This window comes from Tachypleus tridentatus, chromosome 13 (genome assembly GCF_004210375.1).
Source record: "Tachypleus tridentatus isolate NWPU-2018 chromosome 13, ASM421037v1, whole genome shotgun sequence".
NCBI classification, from domain to species: Eukaryota; Metazoa; Arthropoda; class Merostomata; order Xiphosura; family Limulidae; genus Tachypleus; species Tachypleus tridentatus.
The window spans coordinates 241,905,274-241,932,141 of record NC_134837.1 but is presented as its reverse complement, the minus strand read 5'-3'; the positions used below and the strand labels follow the sequence as shown (position 1 = coordinate 241,932,141).

General features: G+C 32.9%; 1 long non-coding RNA gene across 17 annotated transcripts in view; it reads right to left on the bottom strand.

Moving 5' to 3' along the window:
• The window catches only part of LOC143236702 (uncharacterized), a 326,353-nt gene that overhangs the window by 116,253 nt on the left and 183,232 nt on the right, over positions 1 to 26,868 (bottom strand). For 16 of the 17 annotated variants that reach the window (XR_013019669.1, XR_013019670.1, XR_013019674.1 and 13 more), the window contains one exon: positions 9,521 to 9,582. This is a non-coding gene — a long non-coding RNA (uncharacterized LOC143236702). Of the gene's footprint in view, positions 1 to 9,520; positions 9,583 to 13,385; positions 13,514 to 26,868 lie in introns of those variants that run through there. The other variant, XR_013019679.1, reaches the window with a different exon arrangement.

The following is a 26,868-nucleotide window of genomic DNA, read 5'->3' as shown; positions in this document are numbered from 1 at the left end:
ATACCAAGCCTACTTATAAAAACTTAAACTTGAATAATATATGAGGAAATGTCTACCAACTGAAGTATTCAAAAAGCGTGATGTATAATAAACACATTTGAACAACACATGACTACTTAACACTATATTTAAACAAAGTGTCATGTAATAAGTTACATTTGAACAGTACATAATATACGTACAGCTGAAAAATAAGTAGTTTTAATTAAATTGTAGAATGTATGATGGACTAATAAGACATTTGAACAATGATGAACTAAATTGCAACTGAAAGGTTCAATATGTACTAAAATACAACTGAATAATAATCTACTAATACATCACAAATATCGTATGGTTCATTAATGTTACAAATGAGCATTGTTTATTCATATACGATTCAATAATGGTACAGTTGTACAATGTAACACGTAACCTTTGAGTAACTATGTATCAAACAATATAACAATAATACACTATGCTAATATTACTGTTTAAAATTATAATCTACTAAGATTACACGTGAAAAATGTATGGTGTATTAATAATATTAATACGTACAATATACTAAACTATATTTAAAAAATATTACAGGAACAACATACTGTATAAGCACTAAGTTTATAGCAAGTAGATAGTAAATGTTTGTTTAATATGATCTGGCATGTATACAGTACACAAATAAATATATTTATGATTACGTACAATACCATTAAATACAATGTGTATTTTATAATATATATAGTAAAAACGAAAAGTAATTTATTATTAAATACATTATAGCATATATGTACACAGTATACAAAAAAAAAACAACAATGTACACATACAAGGCCTTCTTCAGGTGGCGAAGCAAACATAATTAAGCACGTATATGATAACGTATTGTACTGGTGAATGCGGTAAAATGTACAGTCATGTAGTACATATACGGAAAGGTAAATCCTGAAACATTCTGTTACTTACAGTATAACATTATCTACGCACGCTGTACTTAGATGACTATGTACAATAGTCAAACTTTTAATGTTAGAAAGTTGTGTGATTGAGGTAACATTATCGTAGAAATTTTACACAGTTGATGTAGTGACAAACAATACTTTTGACCACAATAAATTGTTCAGACACAGCATATCAATACTGAATGCAAAATGATGTAGATACACCACATACAGTTGTATAGAGGAAAATGATTAAGGTTTTTTACTTTTGATAGTAATAGAATGCACATAATACAAATGTATCTTAATGTGTTAAAAACACGATAAAAATTATATGTTGTACAAAAACTTATTATTATTAAGGACACTACCATTTTGAAATTCTAAAAATTGACAGAAACACAATAAATAACGATGTATAATATAACACTTTTCATATGAATGTAATATGACGTGCATCCCTTGTACAGACTATACTACGTTACAATATTAACAAAAGTTTCAAAACTTTGACAATTTCAATTCATTAAGGCAAACAAACAGCTAGAAGCGAAAGCAGACGCAGAAATACCCTCAGTAAAGATCATTTTATGTATATAGAAATACTTATACATTACTGTTAGCTGCAGCAAAGAAGGGTAATAACATTATACGAACATATAATAAGGCTAACCTTTACATAATTATACAAATAGCTTAAAACCCATGATATTTGAATCATGGCGGACAGACTCGTCAGTGGCGTTCATTGGTCAATATGAACGAACGTAGTTCATGAAAGACGAAGAAGGGTAGAAAACAAGAGACTTATGGTTTAGGAACATAAATTTGAGTAAATGTGGGTTTATCAACCCCTTGCAATAAAAGTAACTGCTCCCCCCCTCTCTATCTCTGTGTAAATGACCAGGCTTTTGACAAATACTAAACAGGGTTTCCCGTCGTGCGGGAAACTCGAACTAATCGAGGCGTTACGATGACTGTTCTGCTTGTCCAATGTTGAGTCCATAAAATGTTAGTGAGCAGAAAACTCACAAAACGAGTGCACGGCAGCTCTGTTTGCCCGAGGCCCAATTTGATTGCGTTGTCCGCACCTCGTTTCAACGAACTAGCAATCTGACCTTGCATCCCCGGACAGCCAATAATTTCAGGGGTTGGCCAACCTTTCAGGGAGTGATATATGAAGACCACGGTGGGGCAGCCACTGGTCATTGCCCATTGTCAACAGGGTGGTAACGGACTATACCTATTAGGGTTGATGTCACACTACAGGAGGGCTACTATTGAAAATTATTGTAGACTACTTGTGTGTAAACCTGCTGGCCAAACGAATGATGTTTAGATGGTGACAGCACCGCCAATAGGAGGCTAATTGATTGGGTTGGTCGTGTGCAAACCATGCATGCTTGAGCTCAGTCCTATCATTGGTTAGGAGACAGACTTCGTTTTCTACCAATAATTGGAACAGACAATTCAAATTCCCTCCTATCCAGTAATTGTAAAACAAAAGTTCACTATTTCAATATACATCAGAAAGTTTGACCTAATTTTTTCCATAGTGCACGCCCACCCAACAACGGTCATTTTCATTTTACCAGTACGATGTTACATAGTCCAACAAACCTTAGAAACTGACCTTTGGCCAACTTCCCTAGCTCTGTTCTTAGATTATATAGCATACTCTCTCGCAGTGGTCGCAAAGGGCATGCACAATATCAGTGCTTGAGATCCTACTAGTTATAAACTCTTAATTTTACCATTTTTTTTTTCAATTTCTTCCAATACGCATATCATACTGAGGTATAAAATATTTATGAATTCTACTACAGGTCGTTTTAGTTTCATTGTACAGCCCACTTGAACATAGCATATACAATATATACTAAAATATTTATTATTATTAAACACATTAGTCACCAATACCATGAGAGGACACGCAATGAACTTTCTTACGTATTATGGATAATGTTTGTACATTATCCATAACTTACAGAAAAAACTGCTAAAAGATATGGTTAACCTGAAGATGACCTAAGAAGGTCGAAACGTTGTTTTGTACTTTATTTTAATCAAAGTGTTAATACCCATAACAGCCGTCTTCAGAAAGCATTTTTACTTCAAAAGGGTTTCTCGTCAACACGAAAACTTTCCTACAGAGTCTCTATCGCATATTTTCAAAGTATTTTTGTTTCACTGCGTTCAAGACACGAGTAGAAACTTTATAAAAGTTACGGAGCTTGCAAACCAATTGTATAGTTGTTGCCCAAATTGCATCAGTTTGTGTTATAAAAACGCGTTATTTAGTATGGACCGAAGATTAAAACATATTAATAACCAAGTTAATATTTGTTATATACACAGCATCCCTCTAAACATAAAACTTTGTCTGAAGTTTTAATAACAAACACCACATTTCATTGTGTATCAATAATTTAATAACTCGTTTTCAACAACGTTTTGGGCTATACATTTTTTTCTACACAAAGTAATTAGTTACACTTACAAATGTCATTTGTATGGTGTCACAAATATTTAATTTCTAGAAACATTGCTCAAATTTCAAATATATGATTTCAAGTGACAGAGATTTCAAAATAAGCAACGTTTTTCCCATAATATTTTTATCCAAGTTACTATTATTGCTAAATATTACGCCTACTTACCTGGAGTGTTTTGTGTGTGTACGAAATAATGATTGTCGTATTAGTGTTCCTTCATTAACATAAACCACTTTTGTATGTATATCCAAAGAATATTTTGTGTTCAGTAATCACATTGGATCTAGTCAGCCTAAAAACAAATGTGAGTGGAATAAAATTTAACATCTAGTGACAATTTCCAGTTGGTATGATCCATGATCAAAGACCAGTCATTTTATTTTCGCGTGTCTTATATCATCATCTATGTTATCACGGTATGGTGCACGTGGCCAGTGACCTCAAGATACATTTGCGTGACAGATATCCTTATCACTATGGTCAGTGTATCACTGGCTTGCTTTTCAAATTACATACATTCTGAAATCCACTAATAACATACGTTTACGTGCCAAACGTGAATGCTGAGCCTAAAAACGTCCTACCTACTATGTTTGACTGCATATAAAAGGCGACAATAAAATAAAAGTTCGTTCCACTAGTGAAACTCAAAAAAGTTCAAATCTCAACTGCAACTATGTCTGCAACAGAAAGAAAAGATAAAGGTGCAGCTCACGCGCCATCACACACGTGCGCAGCAGCCAAGGCAAACAACAGACTTTCCTTCGTGCTAGACATATAATAAAAAAAACTAGTCTCTGCTTTAGCACCAGCAGATAACATTCTAGACACGCCGCACTACACTGCATAAAAACTAAAATAAACATGCGCACTCTCAAGCGTCGTTTGGCAGCCATACTGGCTTTTGAATTCGTCCAATGGAATCGATATACCATACTGGAAAAGTTGAAAAAAAGGAATAGGCGGAGTTTGATCTCACCCTGCGGGTCATAATACTAAATATGACGTTAACTGACAGAGAAGTAACCAATAATATTGTAAAACTGATGTGTGTGTGTGTGTATGCATTCATATATATATATATATATATATAAGCCGCCTTCAATCTGGTCTGAAAGCAAGATATATCACCATCAACTAACTCTACGTTGTAAATATTCTAGAAAAATACAAATTTGAATACACATTGCCAAGGCAAAAAAAAATGTCTAACAAAGTTATATACTAGAAAAAATAAAGTATGAATAGAACATTTCATTTACACATGCTTAAGACAAAAAAAGGTACCAAATGAAAAAAAATATATACCACTTCCTTCGTCTTATATAACTTATCATTGAAGTTATCGGATCTTATGTAGCTGGAAACAACATTCTACATTTAGTCTAACGATGAGATTTTGTTGTGAAATGAATTAATGTGTTTTGTACACTGATTAAGAACTGTAGTAACTTCCAGGTCCACTTAACTGTCAAATTAATCACTTTATGGGTTATCCGGGCTCAAAAGTATCATAAATGTGGTAATGATAAAACACTAAGAACTACAATTTCAAAACGTTTACTACCGCGTCTACCTACGCTCTAGCTTTACTTAAAAAATAGTTCTCTAAAGTATTAGTAATCGTTAGCACCAAGATAACAACATGATGATTTATTGTAATATAGTTATCATGATTTCGCCTGTTTGTTTCTTATATCTTCCACCCTGAACCTGATATTAACTGGCGTTATTTGAATCCACTATTTAATTTTAACTTTAGTGAATATTTCATTAGGCTAAGCGTACAATTGTTTAGGTATCCTGCATGAATAGTACATTTTAAACAATTCTAATACTTTTACATACAAAAAATGTATCCATAAGTAATTATTCCTGATAGTACACGACCTGTGTATAAAATCCTTTACAGGACAATTATTTTTTGATTTTATAACAACTACACTTTTATAATTCTTCGAGTTGTTATCAACAACTATTACGATATAATTCCTGTATCATACTGCACTCATTTGTCTGGTTTTGTTCATATTAACTGTATGTTAAAATTATGCTCTATTATTAGCCACAGTTGATCATTCTTACTAAACCCATTAATTAATAACCTAACTATCATTATCATTCGGCGTTACTGAATTATATTCATTTAAAAATATAACCTGATTTCTTTAGCATTATTTTTGTTAGTATAACCATCATAATTCTGCATTATCGTATGTCATCTGTTCTAAAACAATCCAATCATCTTCACCCAGCGTACGCCATACTAATTTATGTCGACACAAATTATTCATCAAAATCTAGAGTCGCTTATGTCCATATAGTTTCATTATTATCATCCAATGTTTCAGCATGCAACCTGTTTTAAAACAGTTCCACACAAAATTTCTTTGTGCCTTATGTTCGTCTAGCGTAATTATTAACATAGAACCTTACAACTTGCTATCTGTTTTAGAACAGCCTCTCAGCGCGTTGCTTTGTTTCTCATGTTAATGTAACTTGATTATCAACATCCAACCTACAGCATACTACCTCTTTTGAAATAGCTCCACACAGCGGTGCTTTGTGTCTTATTATAAATATCAAACCATATAGCATGTTATTTATTTTGATAGCTTAAAACAGTATTCCTTTGTATCTTATGCTAATATAACCTAATTATCAACAATAATAAAAAGAGCTTCACACAATAATGATTTCCGCCTTGTTAACTTTAATGTAGGTTGTTTACTAGCATCCATATTTAAATCACGCAGCTTGTTTTAAAATAACGTCTTCAGAAAGCGTTTCTTTGTACAATATTTTAAACTAACCTAATTACCAACACCCAACCTTAAAACATCTTTCTTGTTTTACAATATCTTCTCAAAGTGTTAATGTTTGTCTTACCATCAACATCCAGCTTTACAACCTGTTACCTGTTTTAAAATAGCTTAAGACAATGTTGCTTCGTGCCTTATGCTAATTTAGTTTGTTTACTAACATCTAAACTTAAAACGTACAATCTGTTTTAAAATAACTTCACACAGCGTTTCTTTGTGCTTTCTGTTAATGTAGCCTTATTATTAACATCCAATCTTATAGCATGCTACCTGTTTCAAAATAGCTTAAGACAATGTTGCTTTGTGCCTCATGCTAATTTAACTTGTTTACTAACATCTAAACTTAAAACGTACAATCTGTTTTAAAATAACTTCACACAGCGTTTCTTTGTGCCTTCTGTTAATGTAGCCTTATTATTAACATCTAGCCTTACAGCATGCTACCTGTTTTAAAATGCTTCACACAGCGTTGCTTTGCGTCTTATGTTAATTTAGTCTAATTATCAACACTTAACCTAACAAAGACAACCTGTTTTAGAATAGCTTCAAATACAAGTTCTTTGTGCCTTATGTTAATTTAGCCTAATTGTCAACTTCCAACATTAAAACATTCTACCTAAATGTCGTAGAATAGCCTCTAAGAGTGTTGCTTGGTGTCTTATATTAATGTAGCCTGTTTACTGTACCAAACCTTAAAACGTGTAACCTGTTCTAAAATAGCTTGAAACAGAGATTCTTTGTGTCTTATGGTAATGTAGCCTAATTATCAACATACAACCTTACAGCGTGCTACATACTTTGCAGTAGCGACATATAACATTTCTTTGTGCCTCATGTTAATTAGCCTAATTATCAACAAACTTATAACGTGTAAAGTCTTTTAAAATACTTCCTTACAGCTTTTCTTTTTACCTTACGTTAATGTACAGCCTTATTATTAACTTCTAACCTTACAAGCATGATATATATATTCTATTATAACTACATATAGCATTTCTTTATGATTTATGGTAATATAGCCTTATTGCCAACATTCAACGTCACAACATGAAGTCTGTTTTAAAATGGCCTCACACAGCATTTCTTTGTGTCTTATGTTAATTAGCCTTACTGGCAGCATCCAACAGTTTGGCGTGCTATCTATTTTGTAATAGTTACAAATAGTGTTTCTTTACATCTTAACATATATTAATATGCAGCCTTATTGTCAACATTCAACCTTACAAGATGCTACCAGTTTTAAAATAACTACACAGTGTTGTTTTTAGTTCAATGTTAAATTAGTTTAATTATCAACATTCAACTTTAAAACATGTTATCTGACTGTTTTATAATAGCTTCTTAAAGTGTTACTTTGTGTCGTATGTTAAGTTAGTTTAATTATCAGCATTGAACCTTACAAAACTCTACCTTTAAAATAGCTTAACACACCGTTACTTTGTGTCTCGTGTTAATTTAGCCTAATCATCAACGTCCAACCTTACAACATGCTACCTGTTTTAAGATAGCTTCACTCATCATTGCTCTTTGTGCCATATGTGAATTTTGTTTAATTATCAACATCCAACATTAAAATATCTATCTATTTCAGAATAGCTTCAAACAGTGTTGCTTTACGCCTTATGTTAAAACAGCCTAATTACCAGCACCCAACCTTACAACATGATACCTGTTTCAAAATAGCTTCAAACAGTGTTGCTTTACGCCTTATGTTAAAACAGCCTAATTACCAGCACCCAACCTTACAACATGATACCTGTTTCAGAATAGCTTCAAACAGTGTTGCTTTACGCCTTAGGTTAAAACAGCCTAATTACCAGCACCCAACCTTACAACATGATACCTGTTTCAAAATAGCTTCAAACAGTGTTGCTTTACGCCTTATGTTAAAACAGCCTAATTACCAGCACCCAACCTTACAACATGATACCTGTTTCAGAATAGCTTCAAACAGTGTTGCTTTTACGCCTTATGTTAAAACAGCCTAATTACCAGCACAACCTTACAACATGATACCTGTTTCAGAATAGCTTCAAACAGTGTTGCTTTACGCCTTATGTTAAAACAGCCTAATTACCAGCACCCAACCTTACAACATGATACCTGTTTCAGAATAGCTTCAAACAGTGTTGCTTTACGCCTTATGTTAAAACAGCCTAATTACCAGCACCCAACCTTACAACACGATACCTGTTTCAGAATAGCTTCAAACAGTGTTGCTTTACGCCTTAGGTTAAAACAGCCTAATTACCAGCACCCAACCTTACAACATGATACCTGTTTCAGAATAGCTTCAAACAGTGTTGCTTTACGCCTTATGTTAAAACAGCCTAATTACCAGCACCCAACCTTACAACATGATACCTGTTTCAGAATAGCTTCAAACAGTGTTGCTTTACGCCTTATGTTAAAACAGCCTAATTACCAGCACCCAACCTTACAACACGATACCTGTTTCAGAATAGCTTCAAACAGTGTTGCTTTACGCCTTAGGTTAAAACAGCCTAATTACCAGCACCCAACCTTACAACATGATACCTGTTTCAAAATAGCTTCACACATCCTTTCTTCGTGTCTTATGTTAATATAGTCTTACAATCAGCATCTAACCTTACATGCTACCTGTTTTAAAATTACCACACAACGTTGCTTTTGTGCCTCTGCTAATTTAGCCTAATTATCAATATCCAAGTTTATATCACACATACTGGTTTAAAATATCTCCATACATCATTTCTTTTTTGCCTTACGTTAATGTTGCCTTATTATCAACATCAAACCTTATAGTATGCTTCGTGTTTTATAATGACATTGCTTTGTGCCTTATACATAAATTAATATAGCCTGATTATCAACATCAAACCTTATAGTATGCTTCGTGTTTTATAATGACATTGCTTTGTGCCTTATACATAAATTAATATAGCCTGATTATCAACATCTAAATGTACAGAATGTTACCAGTTTTAAAATAACTACACACAGCGTTGTTTTGTGCCTTGTGTTAATGTTGCCTGGATATAAACATCTATTCCTGCTGGTCTCTATCTGTTTCAACGTAGTTGAATCTTCAGATCTCAATGTTATCGTACAACTTGCTTTAAAATAGCTTAGTAATCATCGTACAAGGTTATGTAACTGAATATCAGATTTTAATTCATTCCGTAAAAGCTTTAACTCCTTGTGTTCACAATGCTATTGTTATACTTCTCAAACGTATATATATATATGTGTGTGTGTGTGTTTCAACATATTCTAATATTTTTATATAATAGAAGCGTACCTGGACAGTCTCTTTGCTAAATGTGACGCTTTTCTTGCATTCGGAGAGCTCAGAGGTTTTACCTGTAATTAATAAAGTCATCAGTTATTAATTTTTCAGTAACCACATATTTTTATATGAAAAATAAAGAAAAAGATTTGCTTTTTTCCCAAAAAAAATTGAACAAATCATGTGTTATTTTGAAATTTCATGATATAAAAGCTACATAACTCTGAATAAAGTAAAAGAAAAATGCCAGCGTTACTGCAAAATTATTCCAATTAGAAAAAAAAGAACATTAATACAAAAATATTTCAGTTGATAATAAACGTCACAGTAGAAAAGATAGGAGCGTCTAATAGGTTTAACATTTAAAACATTTTTATTGTCTTTCAATATTTGTAGTGCATACTAAAAGGATTCACACATTTTGATAAAAAAAACTTTTACACTCTAGTTGTATGTACTGCCCTGATGAAGTCGCCAAGGCAAAACGGTTAAAATAAAAAGTTATTTTATAATTATCTGAAGTACAGAGTTTGTTTTTTCTAACCCTTTTATAAAAATTTTAAAAACACCACATCATTACTACATATAATTTAATACAGTTTACAAATTACATAGTTAAAATAATTAATGCAACCAACTTCACACATCAACGCGTATTAAAGTCTAATTAAAACTGAAAGCAATGCAAAAGAGGCTAACAATCTAAAAATCACACACAGATGCATAAAAACTCACACAAATTAATAAAAAATACAATAAACTCAATAGGGGAAATTCATGTGAAAAGGTGTAATGAATCATACAATATAATAACAGCATAATATAACAAAATCACTACTACAGAAAATAATTTAGCAATATATACCTGTAACAAATCATCGAAAAAGTTATCCAACACTGCAAAATCTCTAAAGAATACACAGCAAATTTGGCAGCAGAGCAATAACATGGTAGCAAATAATAACGCCAACAGTATAAAATACACGACACTGCATTGTGTTTTTTAAAAAAGTCGCCTTTGACACTGTACGAAAATTATTACACGAATTTGAGAAGGAACCAGTCAAAATGCTTGTTAAGTTGTGCAAAACTAGTTTGTTGAAAACACAGTCAGTATGACAAGAAGATTTTAAGAATAGGTAGAAAGAAGGTTTAGAAAATAAATACTCTCTGATACATACATGACTAGACTCTTGAATACTCGCAATAACGTACAGGGACAAACGTGTTTGACATGCTAATACTTTACTTAAAAGAATCACCTAGCAGTAACGCCCTAAAATTCTTTAAAAAATCAAGACAAAGTATTTGAGAAAATCTTAGAAGCATTAGATCTACGCCTTAAGAAGTATATTACCAGAATAAACGCGAAAAAAAAAGAGAAAAGTCATTATGTTACAATGACCTTGGAAAAACATTAGAGTTATGTCTCAAAATTATTATATCAGAATTAAATTTATAAGAACTTTAGGGATAAGTATTAAATTTGTTATGTCAACATGGACTTAGCAAGGGCCTTAAGAGTTATCCTCAAAAGATATATCACAGTAGACTTAGTACGAACATTTCTGTCGTACTTTAAATGTCAATTTAACACAATTAACTTTAAAAAAACAATCTAGCTCTACTGTATTATAATTTTGTAATAAACGTACCAAGAAATTTTGAGAAAGGTCTCAAACGTTAATATATCAGAATGAACTTAATTAAGACACTACATCTAGATGTCAAAAGATAATACATTAGAATAAACTTAGTAAAAACTTCAGATCAGTGTTTATAAGCTTGTCATATATTAACAAAATTGTTAAGAACTTTATAATTACGCTAATTGTCATTATATCTCAATGAGGTTTGGTAAGGCGTTACAGCTACACTTTAACAGTAACTACACCGACATGAGCTTAAGAAAGACATTACAGATGCATCTCAAAAGCTAATGTATTAGTAATTAACCAGAATTATGCCTTAAAATTATTGATATTAGAATATATTTAGTGAGAATTTTACAGCAATATTTTGAAGGTTTGTATATTCGAGTGTGCCTAATAACAACAATTAGGGCTCACACTCGAAAGTCATTCTATTAGAAAGTTTATTTAATATAACAACTCCGAAAAGAGCTTTGGCAATATTTATATCGTAAAGGTTATTCCTTCGAAATTCACTTCATAGGAGCTTTAGAGCTATGCCTTAAAATATCATATCAGAATAAGATTGGTAATGAAGTAAAGGTTTATGTTATATATGTTTATTTAGTAAAGTAATAATTTACTTTAGAAATATTTATTAAAATAAATTAAGAGCATTACATATATGCTTTAAAGTTATCAGAATTAACATAGAACAACTGATATTAATTTGACAAACTAAATAATTTAATTTTCTGAAAATCTCTATTAATAATTATTAGTTACATAGAACACCTTGCATCAACTCAAACTGTCAATGTTTTAATATGGCTGTTGTGTATCAGTTAGTTCATGTTGATGGCAATTAATTTTGATATTTTTATCAACAATTATTTTCATTCAGACTGTTTCTTTTGGGAAAGTTGAACAAACAAACAATATAAGACAAGAAAGAACTGTAAACATTATACATTTATATTATGGCAGATAATACATCAAAATACTAAACGCATTGAAACCATAACAAATAACTTTTATACAGTTGAAATGCTTAGCAATCAAAAACAGATAGCCCATAAGCAAATTCATGACACTTTCATAGACACAAAAATTGATTAGGTACATGTGTAAGCTATCACTTACCTCTGTGCAGATACACTACAAACTTTGAAAATATAAAATATACGTAATAAATAACCATAAACGAACAGACAGAAAACTACATCTTGAACAATTCCAGGTTTTCGTCTTCACGTCTGTATATTTCTGTTTTTTTTAGAAATTTCTTGTAATTAGTTCTTGTGAGCATAAATGTTGAGGGCCACAGTGGAATGTATCATTAATAATTGTGAAATATTACAGATGTGAATAAATACATTACTTCTAAGCTTATGCGCTACAGAAAAGTTAGAGTTATATAGAGAATACAAACTAGTCTTTCAGTGACATTCTACAAAACTAATACTCTATAGCCACTATTCTAGTAGATAAAAACTAGTCATTCATTGACATTCTACAAAAATAATATTCTATAGCTATTATTTTAGTAGATAAAAACTAGCCATTCATTGACATTCCACAAAATTAATATTCTATAGCCATTATATTAGTGGATAAAAACTAATCATTTATTGACATTCTACAGAACTAATACTCTATAACCATTATCTTAGTAGACAAAAAACGACTCAGAGCTGTACAGAGAATAAACATCAGTCCTTCATTTCAATTCTACAAATTAAGAATTGCTATTTTTAGAATAGAAGATTAACACAATTGCATCCTTCTACATTACAAATAAAATAATTTACATGTGTTTGTTTGGAGTCATGGAAAAAGCCACAAAGCCAGCTACAATATGCCCACCATAGGTATCGAAACCTGCTTTTTGGCGCTATAATTCTCTAGACTAACCTTTGTGCCACTGAGGGCAAAATTATTTATGATTTACGTAACAGATAATCCCTATATTATTGAGATTTATTTCCCTCGATATAATTTTTTTTCAAAAAATTTCAATAAGTAAGTCATGAATGTTATTTATAGCCAACTAAAGACCAATTTCACATTAGCCAGTTACAAGCAGTTATTATTTTAACACATGCTGGTAATGATATGAAAAATTATATTAAGATGTATTATTAAAACGTCTAAAATTTATTAAGTGCAATTAGAAACACTAATCCATTTTTAAAATGATACTACTTGTATATACATAACAAAAACGAAAACGAAAAATAAGTTACTTGTTTCCTAACACGGGGGCCCGATATGGCCAGATGGTTAAGGCACTCGACTCGAAATTTGAGAGTCGCAGGTTCAAATTCCCGTCGCACCAAACATGCTCGCCTTCTCAGCCGTCGGGACGTTATAATGTGACGGTCAATCCCACTATTCTTTCATAAAAGAGTAACCCAACAGTTGGCGGTGGGTGGTGATGACTAGCTGCCTTCCTTCTAACCTTACACTGCTAAAATAGGGACGGCTAGTGCAGATAGCCCTCGCGTGGATTTGCGCGAAATTCAAAACAAACCAAAACCAAACCTATCTACGGTCAATCCCACTATTCTTTCATAAAAGAGTAACCCAACAGTTGGCGGTGGGTGGTGATGACTAGCTGCCTTCCTTCTAGCCTTACACTGCTAAAATAGGGACGGCTAGCGCAGATAGCCCTCGCGTGGATTTGCGCGAAATTGAAAACAAACCAAAACCAAACCTAACATGGGAAGTCGCGTAAAGTGGTGTACGCCTACTATATAATCTCTTCAAGTATTTTTTATTGTAATCCTAGTTTATAATCCGACATTTAAAATTGTATGACTAATTTCTTGTTAATTAGTGTAAAGCACATACGACTTACATGCCTAATCAGTCGTGGAAAATACGTTACGAACCAACTGTGTGAAGTAGTATCTACACTTAAATATTACGCATGGGTAATATACAGGCATATTAATGAGCAACAGGCGATATAGCATTTTATCACACAATGATAACACGACCCTTATACTTTTTATCTATACTCTAGACGTATATGTGCTTAAATATATTATGACGCATAAAACTCAAACAACAGTCACTTATGATCCGATTTTCCTTCCTCTTTTCAGCAGTGGCTCAGAGGAAAGTCTGAAGGCTTAAAACCCTAAAACCAAGTTTCAATACCCAAAATGGACACAGCATAGATAGCTCATTGTGTAACTTTGCGCTTAACAAAAACAAATAAACAAACAATTACAGTCTGACATTTTCAACCAGGTGTTGACAAATTCAATAATTTATGGATAACACTATGTAACAAAACTTTTAGTTTTTCTTGTTCCTGGTCAGAAAGTGTTATTTCTCAATCACTTATCCCTAAAGTAAATGGAAGAGCCCTATTTTTCTCTTCAAACTTTTCTTTTGGGACCTGGGAGCGTATAACGAAAACATGATGGGAGACTATATTTGGGGGCTGATACGAGAAAGTGATTTACATTACAGTCGCAAATCTCGAAAAGCTACCCACTTCTAAACATTGTTGCATAACTTTAGTATAAATACATGTAAATCTTGATTCATATGTTGTTTTATTCAGATCTTATGTAAATGAAAAATTGGCCGTTTGTACATATAAAATAGGTTAATTTCTAAATTTCATTATCCAGGTCACAAAAGCAAACTTTGAAGGGAATAATGTCCATTTTCTGTACTTTTACAACATAAGCAATTAAGAAATAACACATACTATCCAGGAACACAATTTGTGTTACATAGTGTAATGTTAGATCACCCAGCACGGAATATTTGCAGTTCAAAAATAGCAATTAATCGACATATGTATTTATTAATATCTCCTTGCAATTTTCTTTCAACTCTTCAACGTTGTTAAGTTCAATGTGCAATTCAACTGAAAAAATAGCTAATGCTGTTTAAAAATGAAAAAAAATTAAATTACCAAAAAAAAGGTACTGTCATGAAAACATAAACAAACAACAAAAGTTATCCCAAGTTTAGTAAAAATAAATATTAAATTGTTTTAAAGTTCTTAAGCAAATGAAAAACAAAACAAACACCAACTGAATACGCCAAACTCGACATTTCTTTTCAAATGCTGTTACAAAAGTTCGAGAAATCATTTTTGAGCATCAATTAAAAATGATAACAACACTGATATAATACAGATACTTCCTAACTGAAAATTCATAAAAGTAAATTTAGTACGTCTTCTGTTTCTATTTTTTAATTTGAAGAAGAACCTTTGCGAACATAAAAGAAATTCGTTGTTCTATTTCCTACACTCCTGCCTAGAAAGTTCCTTCGGTGCGTTAGGTTTATGGCCAAGCGCGTAAGGCGTGCGACTCGTAATCCGAGGGTCGCGGGTTCGCGCCCGCCTCGCGCTAAATATGCTCGCCCTCCCAGCCGTGGGGGCGTTATAATGTTACGGTCAATCCCACTATTCGTTGGTAAAAGAGTAGTCCAAGAGTTGGCGGTGGGTGGTGATGACTAGCTGCCTTCCCTCTAGTCTTACACTGCTAAATTAGGGATGGCTAGCACAGATAGCCCTCGAGTAGCTTTGTGCGAAATTCCAAAAAAAACAAACAAACAAGCGTTAGGTTTAGTTGTTGGTTAAGCACAAATATCCACAACTGGTCATCTGTGCTATATCTACCACGGGTTTCGTAACGTAATTTCTAGCGTCATAAGTTCTGATACTTACCTCTGTCCTCTGGTGCCCCCCAGAGGGACATAGTGGAATATTTCCGAACATACAATGCTAGAATCTAGGTTTCGATTCGTGTGGTGGACAGAGCACAGATCGTGTAGATTTGTACTTAACTTCAAACAAACTGGAAAAAACAGGGAAAAACGCGGAATTGGATTAAAACGACAGTTCAAAAGAAAGTATTCTTAACAAGTGACGTTCAAATGTTGATTTTTTAAAAGGATTTGCTGATCAGTAGTGTTCAGTTTTGCGTATTTTCATATAATTATATCTATACATAAATACAATTTTCAACATCAAAATCACACTTAATTTGTAATAATTATTTGTTTCGCCAAATATTTTAAAATCATAAAAGGCACGGATGTAGTGCATTCTAAATAATATCTCTTTCATTATTCCCATCACTTTTAAGCGTTTTATTTAAGGTCTCGTATAACTGCACTTGCCTCTCCGATGGAAGCTTATAACACTATAAATCTAGTTTTGATACCCGTGGGCGCGGTCGGTAGAACACAGATAACCGTTGTATAATTGTGTGGCTTTGTGCTTTAACAGTAAAGAGAAAATTTTTGAATAACTGAGACAAGAATATTCTTCAGTGAACTTTAACAGAGAGAAAAAGGAAAAATATATTACAAACACTACACTTTACTTCAATCAATTTATGACTGCACTCGTGACGGAAATGTGTATTTTATCCTTACTTACAATATAAAGAAGACTGACGTATGAAACTAACCCTATGTAAAAAATGTTTTACTGTTTATGACTGACATATCAAAACGGATCAGTCTAAGCATATACATAACAATTGCACAAAAGACATCTTAAAACGTTCTAGTCTGTATTTCAAATATGTAGTTGAAATTTTACTTCCAACTTTACATTGTTAATACTGTATGAGTAGATCGTTGTAGCATTGACATTGCTGCCAAATAGTATTAACAAAGTATTCTCAGAGTTTCTGTAAGTGAATAAAAATTTTTTTTACATATATTTGTGTGTTACACCTTTACTGCAAACAATAATAGAAGAAATAAGTGCAAAGATCTAGGAATTATCATAAATTTTTAAAATGATAAAACATCCGACTCAAAAGTTGTGTTTAATAACATTGACGTTACAGTTGAAAGTTCTTTCTGAAAGGAAAAAAAACAATTTTGTCACTCGCAAGCACATATTTGAATATCATGTGTGACGTTCATATTTATGGATCTCAAAGAGTAGAACTTCAAGACAATGCTTCAAGGGACAAAAACCTAAAATTGGACACCTTATGTCAAAGTTTTTTTTCTAAATTTCTCAGCAGTGTATATTTGTATTGTGTTTTTAAATAAATTTGTAAGGTTGAGAAAACTTACATTAGAACACAATAATACAGGAAATTCTTGTAGAAACATTAAACGCTGTATCAAACTTTTGTATAGTTAGTTCAAAAGGGAAACTTTAATTTTTAAAGGAATACAAATATATTTCTTCTTTAATGTTAGGTTGAATTATAGGAATGGCCAGGTGGTTAAGCACTTTTAGGTTGAATTATAGGAATGGCCAGGTGGTTAAATCACTGGACTCGTAGTCCGAGGGTCGTGGGTTCGAATTCCTGTCACACCAAACACACTCGGTCTTACAACCGCGGGGGCATTATAATGTGACGGTCAATCCCACTATTCGTTGGTAAAAGAGTAGCCCAAGAGTTGATGATGGGTGGTGATAACTAGCTGCCTTCCCTCTAGTCTTACACTGCTAAATTAGGAACGGATGGGGCAGATAGCCCTGGAGTAACTTTGTGCGAAATTCAAAACAAATCAAACAAATTCATAACAACGTTGACTTATATATCCAAATATTCTTCTTAAATCGCTAACAAACATTTTTGTAAAACACAGTTATATTGTATACCTTTACTTTAAACACCTGTAGAAGAAACACGTGTTTTAGTTTTAGGTGAAGTATTTCGGAAGAAAATTCATGGTACAATTAAAAGTATGTGGAGGTAGCGCAATATGTGGCAGCCAAGTTGGTTATAGCGTTATTACAAATAATTATTATTTTTAATTTGGAGAAGTGCACTTAAAACTGAATGTAACAGCGAGGGATACATGATACACTGCAGTAAAATTCTTTTTGCAATATAATATAATTTATTTAAGGGTAGCATGTTTAAGTAGAATTCACTTTATCCTACGAATGATGTATTATTGCAATGCAATTCACTCTTATTCTATAGTGTCGTAGAATCTATTTTATTCAATAAGTGACACATTAGAGGAGCATAAATCTTATTACACCTGTTCTCTTGATAATGATGTGTCATTTAACAATTTTTAAAATTGGTAATTGTAATTTTCTTTGTACTTGCAACTTGTGGACGACTAAGTTGCAGTCTCCAAGACATGTAACGGTATGTAAATTCAATGGGAAAAATGATATCTATCAGATCACTAGATTACAAAGGAACTTGATAAAGATATCAAGCAGTAGTACTTAAGATTTTACGGTTCCATAAGCTACTATGTGGGCTATACACTGAGTGGATATTTCCACATTATTTAGTAAAAAGTTTAATGAAAATTATCAATTTAACAATTTTTAAAATTGGTAATTGTAATTTTCTTTGTACTAGCAACTTGTGGACGACTAAGTTGCAGTCTCCAAGACATGTAACGGTATGTAAATTCAATGGGAAAAATGATATCCATCAGATCACTAGATTACAAAGGAACTTGATAAAGATATCAAGCAGTAGTACTTAAGATTTTACGGTTCCATAAGCTACTATGTGGGCTATACACTGAGTGGATATTTCCACATTATTTAGTAAAAAGTTTAATGAAAATTATCAATTTAACAATTTACACATGTCTTAAGAATCTATCTTAGTAAACACTGTTGACTCGGATGTATAATGTTTACTTTATCTGTCAATGCCTAGTAACGTGCTTTCACGTCCCATACCAGTATTTAATCTCCAGATAACCTTCACAGAAGACATCAAAACCTGTCTATTTTAATAATTCTCTCGTAAGTTCAGTGTTTCGCAAAGTTATTGTTTGTTAAGGCAAAGCTACACAATGTGCTATCTGCTCTTTGTCCACCGTGGGGAATCGAACTCCAAATTTTAGAATTGTAAGTTCATAAACGTAACAATGAGCTGAAATGGGACACTTTGTATACAAAAAATATAATCGTCTATGAAATTTAAAGCTTAATAAAAAAGTAAAATGGCAACTTTATTGTTTCAAATCTCAACTGGTTTGTTATACTGTTATTACATAACTGTTTTACTTTCAATCTTATCTATTTATAAATACATATATACATGTATACTGACATTCTTTTAATACAACATGATTACATATACAAAAAAAACAACGATTTATTATTTGAAATCCGAATTGCTTTGTCATAACGGTTATTATATACTTGTTTTATTTTCAATTGTATCTGTTTATAAATGTATACATACATGTATACTGGCGTGTATACATGTATACACAGACAAAAAAATTGATTTTTCATGTTAAACTGTTTTCTTTAGAAAAGAAATATAAAGTTAGGAATAGTCAATATGAAAGTTCAAACATTCATTTGTCGCCTTCTATCATGTACGTCAAAGTATGGACTTAGCAACAGTTGTACAGTCTTACGAAACGCCCGTTTTCTTACATATACTGCGTGTGTACAAAAGAGCTATGTAAGATTAGAAAGATTTGATAGTAGTCATTATTTATTCTTATGACTGAAGCTGTTCAACAAAAATTAAAAGAAAAATACACGAGCAAAGCATTTTGTAGGATTAATTTAAGGTTTGGAGCCAAGTGTAGAGTTTTTTAGATTGTTTAGATACTGCTAAAATGTATTGATTGTACGACTCATCATGGATGTCACCACGAAGAAATTCAGCAAAGTACTTTTGTTTGCTTCTCTTTTTCCGTTCTCTGATTATGTACTTTATACATAAACTATTAGAACAATTTATTCCTGAAATTCGTGTTTATCACAGTATTAGGTTCTTTACTCTTTATTGTACACAATTATAAATATACTTTATAACAATAATCACACGTGAACTGTTTGATAATAGCATTAGTACAGTTATATTGCTATATAAAACTATCTTAGACTGGATCATAATCTTCAAGCTTCAAACACACATTTATATTGCTTGTTTTATGAAATATTTTTACTTCTGAATTTATTCCAAACCGAAACTTTGTGGACCACCTGAAATTGACAAACTAAGCACGAACATGCTATTATATTAACAATAATATCAAAATCTAGTTCGTTTCAAGGCATTGATAACATTAATACAATATCTTCTGTGGGATGTTCAAGTTAGCTTGGCCAAATTGTTCAGTGGTCCGGCATGGCCAAGCGTGTTAAGGCGTGCGACTCCTAATCTGAAGGTCGCGGGTTTGCATCCCCGTCGCACCAGACATGCTCACCTTTCAGCCGTGGGGGCATTCTAATGTGACGGTCAATCCCACTATTCGTTGGTAAAAGAGTAGCCCAAGAGTTGGCGGTGGGTGGTGATGACTAGCTGCCTTCCCTCTAGCCGTACACTGCTAAATTAGGGACGGCTACCACAGATAGCCCTCGAGTAGTTTTGTGCGAAATTAAAAAAAACAAACAAAAAAAACAAACAGATTATTCAGTGGAAACTGGAGTACTAACTTTATCGCTTCTGTTTCTACAGAAACACAACGACTGACTTGAAACAACTCACTAAAAAAATTGTAAAGACATTGCTGTCACAGATATACGTCCCATACCCCGTTAGGCCATTAGAAACGAATACATGGAGCCCTATTTTCAAATGGACTTCTAAATGACAATATTAATTAGTTTTATCCAATAATAAAATTGGATAATATTTTTACGATTGTTAGAAATTTCTTAGTCTTCTGTAATAAATAATGTGAAAAGTGATTCTTTCGAGCAGAAGAATTCGCCTGAATATTGCTTTACGTCAAAAGATGATTAGAACATTACTATTATTCCATAAATCAATCACTTCGTAATAGACACATAAATTTCAGACGAAAAATTACGTTTAAAGAGAAAATTACCAGAATAAGTAATTCAAATCAGCATTTACAAGAAACCATCTGCAGGTCATCTTAAAGGGAAGGAGTTGAATTTACTAATCTAAAGAGAGACAAGTCATATGTCCAACATACGAAATATTTTTTAAATTGCCACTACCTTTTGGTAAGCATAAGTCAAATAACCTAAACATTTTTCCTTATCACATTTCATTTAATCGAATTCACTGCAACATTATAATTAAAAAAAAGTTTTTGTTTGTTTTTGAATTTCGCGCAAAGCTACTCGAGGGCTACCTGCGCTAACTTCTCTAATTTAGCAGTGTAAGACTAGAGGAAAGGCAGCAAGTCATCACCACTTACCGCCAACTTTTGGGCTACTCTTTTACCAACGAATAGTGCGATTGACCATCACATTATAATGCCCCCACGACTGAAAGGGTGAGCATGTTTGCTCATTAACCCGCGACCCTCAGTTACAAGTTGAGCGCCTTAACCATCTGGCCACAGTAGGCCAATATTTTTTTTGTTAAGTCCGGGATTATATAATAGACTATCTGCGCTAGAGCCACTACAGGAATAGATCCCGATTTTTATTGTTAGCCGTCAGGCTTATCTTTGAGCAATGGAAGAGGAAAGCTCCATTTTGTTTTGAATTGCACATTAAATTACGGTACATATAGAAGTCGACTTGATTCTTAATGTTATAGTATAAAATAATGACAACAACACATCTGTATAGCCGCTTCTGTCAAATTATATTTAATTTTTACGTCATGCTGATTTATAAGGTATTTATATGAACTTCTGATGTAAAAGTGCACGTAAAAAATTAACAGCAAGCAAACCACAAATACAAACTACTATTAGAATCAGACGATAATAAATAGAGAAGCAGCTTTATCTATTGAAACGTCTACGAAAAACATTAAGCCTGTCAAGAAGAGAAAACGGGTTTGATGTTCCAATCACACATCAGTAGTCTCACCACAAAAATAAGAAGGTATGATTTCATACGAGCCCAATTTGTATGTAATAGCAAAATGGGAGTGGAGGGGGGTTAACGGCCATCGGGTGGTTTTATTTGTGTCTTGCGCAGTCTGAACGTCACGCACTTCCTGTTTTATGATTCCTATAAATCTTTCCAATTTGTCGTTACTTTTCGAAATTTAACGATCGCGATACTACGTTTTAAAAGGTAAGCTGTGCCATCTAGTGATGTATAACGTACTTATATTTAACTGGTCCACATCCGACACACATAGTCTCTTGACTTGTGTTGCTAAAAATCTGGTTTCGGTTTCCCTGTTGGGCACGACACAAATTGCTCACTGTGTATCTTTGTGCTCTACAACAAACAAACTCACGCACATACAAAAGACCCAAAGTTCCAGATTTCATAATTCCAGTTCAAATTATATACGAAATAAACTACGATTACTGACTGATCCAGTTGTGGGAAAGTTCTCAATACAGTTACATTTACGAGCAATAGCTACTGATAAAATTCCCCATTTAAAAATTTATTTTTCATTTAATTATATATTAATATTCCCTTTACGGTTCTACTTTCACTTCTAACAATGAGTCCAAACGTATAGAATAAACATCACAAATCTCATTTAACTAATCCAAATATTTTCAGATTAATTGAAATATACAGTTACGTGTGACATTATTTGTATTATAACAATGTGAGCTATAATACCTTAAAATAAAATGACCATAATTAATTTGAGGGCAGAGCTACATGACGTTTAAGTTTAAATCAACTGTCAATCTTAACCAGCAATCTAATGCCTAGGTTTAAGTCAACTATCAAAGTTAACCAGCATTCTAATCCCTAGGTTTAAGTTAGCTATCAAATTTAACCAGAACTCTAACTCCTATGTTTAAGATAGCTATCAAAATTAACCAGAATTCTAGCCCCTAGTCAGCCATCAAAGTTACCAAACAAAATATTCTCTTAAAGTAGATCTACTATTAAAGTCATTGTAGGTAGAAATAAATGACCTCTAGTCTGGATTAACCATTCATGTCATTTATTTTAACACTATAACCTTGAAGACCTGGTCAACACTTACGATGATTTAACAGTGAAAATAAACAATATTCACGTAGCAAAGTCATTCAGTGATAATAGTTGATAAAATTTAAGCCAAAATCAACTATATAGATCGTATAGTGGTTAAGTCATTGCAAGAAAATTTTGAAAAAGTTTATGATAGTATCCAATATACTATCCAGTATGCAACCTCCCCATCCCACCAATATTCTGAGATTATTAAAAAGTAAAAACATAAAAGTAAGTATCGTGGTAGTATGTACTGGCTGAAATTCACCCTACTTTTCATTAGTATCTATGAACCAGAATATCTTAATCTATTAGTATTATGATAACAAGAAAGTTCCAACGGATCAACAGTTTTTTCCATTGCGCTTCAGACAGTCCGTATCACAGTTTGTGCTATTCACTATAACATATTTCGATACAAATCGACATAGGAACAGCACAGTAGGAAACAATAAACTTCATTTACACTTTAACCAGCTATCAACACCTACAACCATGCTGCCATTACTGTTTCAACAATTGTGGGTCAGAAAACCCACTTATGGTGGATCAGAGGAAAATAGACATTAAACAAAATACAACAATACAAGGTATTTTACACTGTGTTACTTCTTGTTTTACCTAAGAACACAATCTCTTCATTGTACACCCTGAAGATGTGTACAGGTACTTGAAACCATAGGTATCCCCTTGTACGCAAATTCACGCGTATGTCAACATAAGTTGTCTCAAGTACTTCTGTAAACAACTGTCACTCTTAACCATAGAATTACACCTGAGTTTTCAAAAGGCGATCCTAGCAAGTCATTCTCATTCATCTTAGATGTTAATCTTGTAAACATTATATCTAATGTCACTAACCGTCTTAGTTTTTACGACTTAGCAGACTTCAGGTTATTTGCTCTACAAAACTTACAGCTTGTGATGTGAAAATGCTACATCCATTTACTCTTAATATTATGTCACCAACCTTATGATTGTACGTATAGCCGCAAGGCTACTCCAGTGAATGTAATTAATAAAACGTCCTGTAAATATTTTACGATTAAATTCCACTTGATGAACCAGAAAGAAAGAGTTGTAATTTATTATTAACATTCAGATCTTGCAGGTGCGTTAATTGCTTAATATCTATTATCGTCCTAACTGATGACTGGTTTCAGTCATAATCATACTGATTTGGAATTGGATTTACCAGTGTACAAAATCTACCGAAGAAAAGAACTGTTCTACCTCAGTTCACATTCTTCCTCTGAGAGTCAGGAAAGTACTTATACCTTTAACTCCTCGTTATTAGTGAGGTTGAAATGGTTTAATCGACTGTCTTGTTATCTTTTGAGTCGTCAATTTGTTCCGCATATGATTCTTGTTTGATTTGAATTTCGCTCAAAGCTGCTCGAGGGCTATCTGCGCGAGCCGTCCCTAAGTTAGCAGTGTAAGACTAGAAGAAAGGCAGCTAGTCATCACCATCCACCGCCAACTCTTGGGCTCCTCTTTTACCAACGAATAGTGGGACTGACAGTCACGTTACAACGCCCCCACGGCTGAAAGGGCGAGAATGTTTGGTGAGACCGGGATTCGAACCCGCGACCCTCGGATTACGAGTCGAACGCCTTAACACATTTAGCCATGCCGGGCCCATATGATTTTTAATCTGTGTAGTGCATAAGGGGTTCATCAGTAACATAAAGTTTAGTTTGGTGTCAACACACTTTTATATACCATATCACCACTGCACCTTGAATTTGTACTACAGTGCATAATAGCGGCAATGACATAAGTAATATTTAAATTAATGGCATTTTGAAATAAAACTTTATTTTAGTTTAATCATACATCTTTCTACACCACCTGCAACACCACTTTTTCAATATTATTGTAACCTGTATCAAGGATAAACAAAATATTGCATTACCCCAAATTGCAAATAGACTATACTGACAAATAACATCTGTATCAAACCAATGTCAGAAAAAAAAAGAGACTTTCAATTCTGTGAGAGAAAATAACAAGAACTAGACCGAATACTATTTTACTTCCTAAAATATTATTTTCAATTGTTAGAAGAATGAAGTATTGTTTAGGTCAAAAGATGGCTTCACTCGAATTATCTGCTACACTCTGAGGTCCTGACAGTGCCAGTGTTTACCAAAATTCAAATTTACATTTGTATATCTTTACGAGTATGCACCAACTCACTTCTTTACGAATTGGATTGATCGTCACAACACTGGACACAATTATACTGTTTTGCTCATCCGGGTTGATAACCAGAACAAGTTTTGGTTACACTAATTTAAAAAACTAAAACAATGGCAAGCTTTCCATTGATCTTGCCTGTCAACTATTTGGAAATAAAACTATCATTTCTTCTGTTTCACTACAGGACACAGATTTTGATGCTCAACCAAAACACATTTAAAGCACACACCTCTTCTTCATGTAAATAGAAGCAACTGCAAGAATATAACTGGTGAAGTAGCAATGCAACCATGGTAAAAGGATATGGGTAATTCTGATTGCTTACTGGAAGCTATTATTAAAGTTTTCAGGTTTGCCTCGATGTTGTAATTTATTAAACATGTTTCGCCTGAGAAAAAAATTACTCCAGTTTCTTACTCTTGTAATTTGTTTAACATTACCACCAAAAATCATGTTGCAATAAACGTGTAAGAAACAAAATGCCTCTGACACAAATATGATGCCAAATCGACTCACTTTGAAAGCCCTTAACGAGCCTGTCATTGTGAATTATTTCACGATCTGCTAAAAACCATGTGAGGCGGCAAACCTTTACATAAAGGCATTGCTAACCACGTATACGGGAAGATTTTATAAAGCCTATTCTTTTGAGCTTTGAATTTAGTTTGATAGATGGCCCAATTTTTCTCTAGGTTGAACATTCACCAAATCCCAACTATTATGGCTGTGTACCAATCGGTAAGCATTTTCTAATACAACTATTCACAAACCATCAGGTTATCGCACAGACTATTTCTGAGTCCAGCTATCTGAAGGAGTTGCAAGTTTGGAAAGTATCAGGAAACAGCCTAGGTTCTTCTTTACAATATGTATAACATTCGGTAAGCTGACTTTATTCTACATCACTGCCAACAAATACAAATGTATATGGTTGATTCCTCACACTACCATGGTTGAAGTATAAATATTATCAAAGCACCAGATCGTGTGTCGACACCTGTATGATTGAATACGGTTACAAAAGTACAGCTTTCCTTTCTAAGATAAAGCAATGTTTTCAATGGTATTCACTCAACACATTAGAAAAAACATAGTTCTCATTCGTGAGTGTTACGAATTTACTAATGTATATTTATCTTAATATCGATGTTTGCTTAAATTAGATACACATATATTTAGAAATGCACGTAACTTCTATTGGTTAATTTGTATTGCGAAAGTCCCGCCTGTTCTACAAATTTGAAGAAAATTCTCGAGCATAATAATCAACAATGTACGATGTGTGTGTATTGTTGCCTTAACTGAAACTTCTATAAAATCTCGTCTCAAGCTTAAAAAGGTAAGACATTTTTATATGATATTGTTGGTTCGCTACATTCAGTATGCTATAAACCTCGGTAGCTATAACTGTGGTAAACGCATATTAATCGGAAAACTACAGATATATTTCCAGGAATGTTTATAGATTTCGAACATTACAAACTGTTATCATAAACTGTATTGTTGTTTGTACATTAAAATATATTTGTGTTAGGAAATAAAATTGTGTGTATCAATCTTGTTCGCAAATATAATAAATTTGATACACAATGACATTCAATTAACTTCTAAATTAAAATTAAACTTGCTGGTTATTTGAAATTGTAATACATAATGTACGTAACACAATAAATCAGAGACTCATTCCAGATAAATTA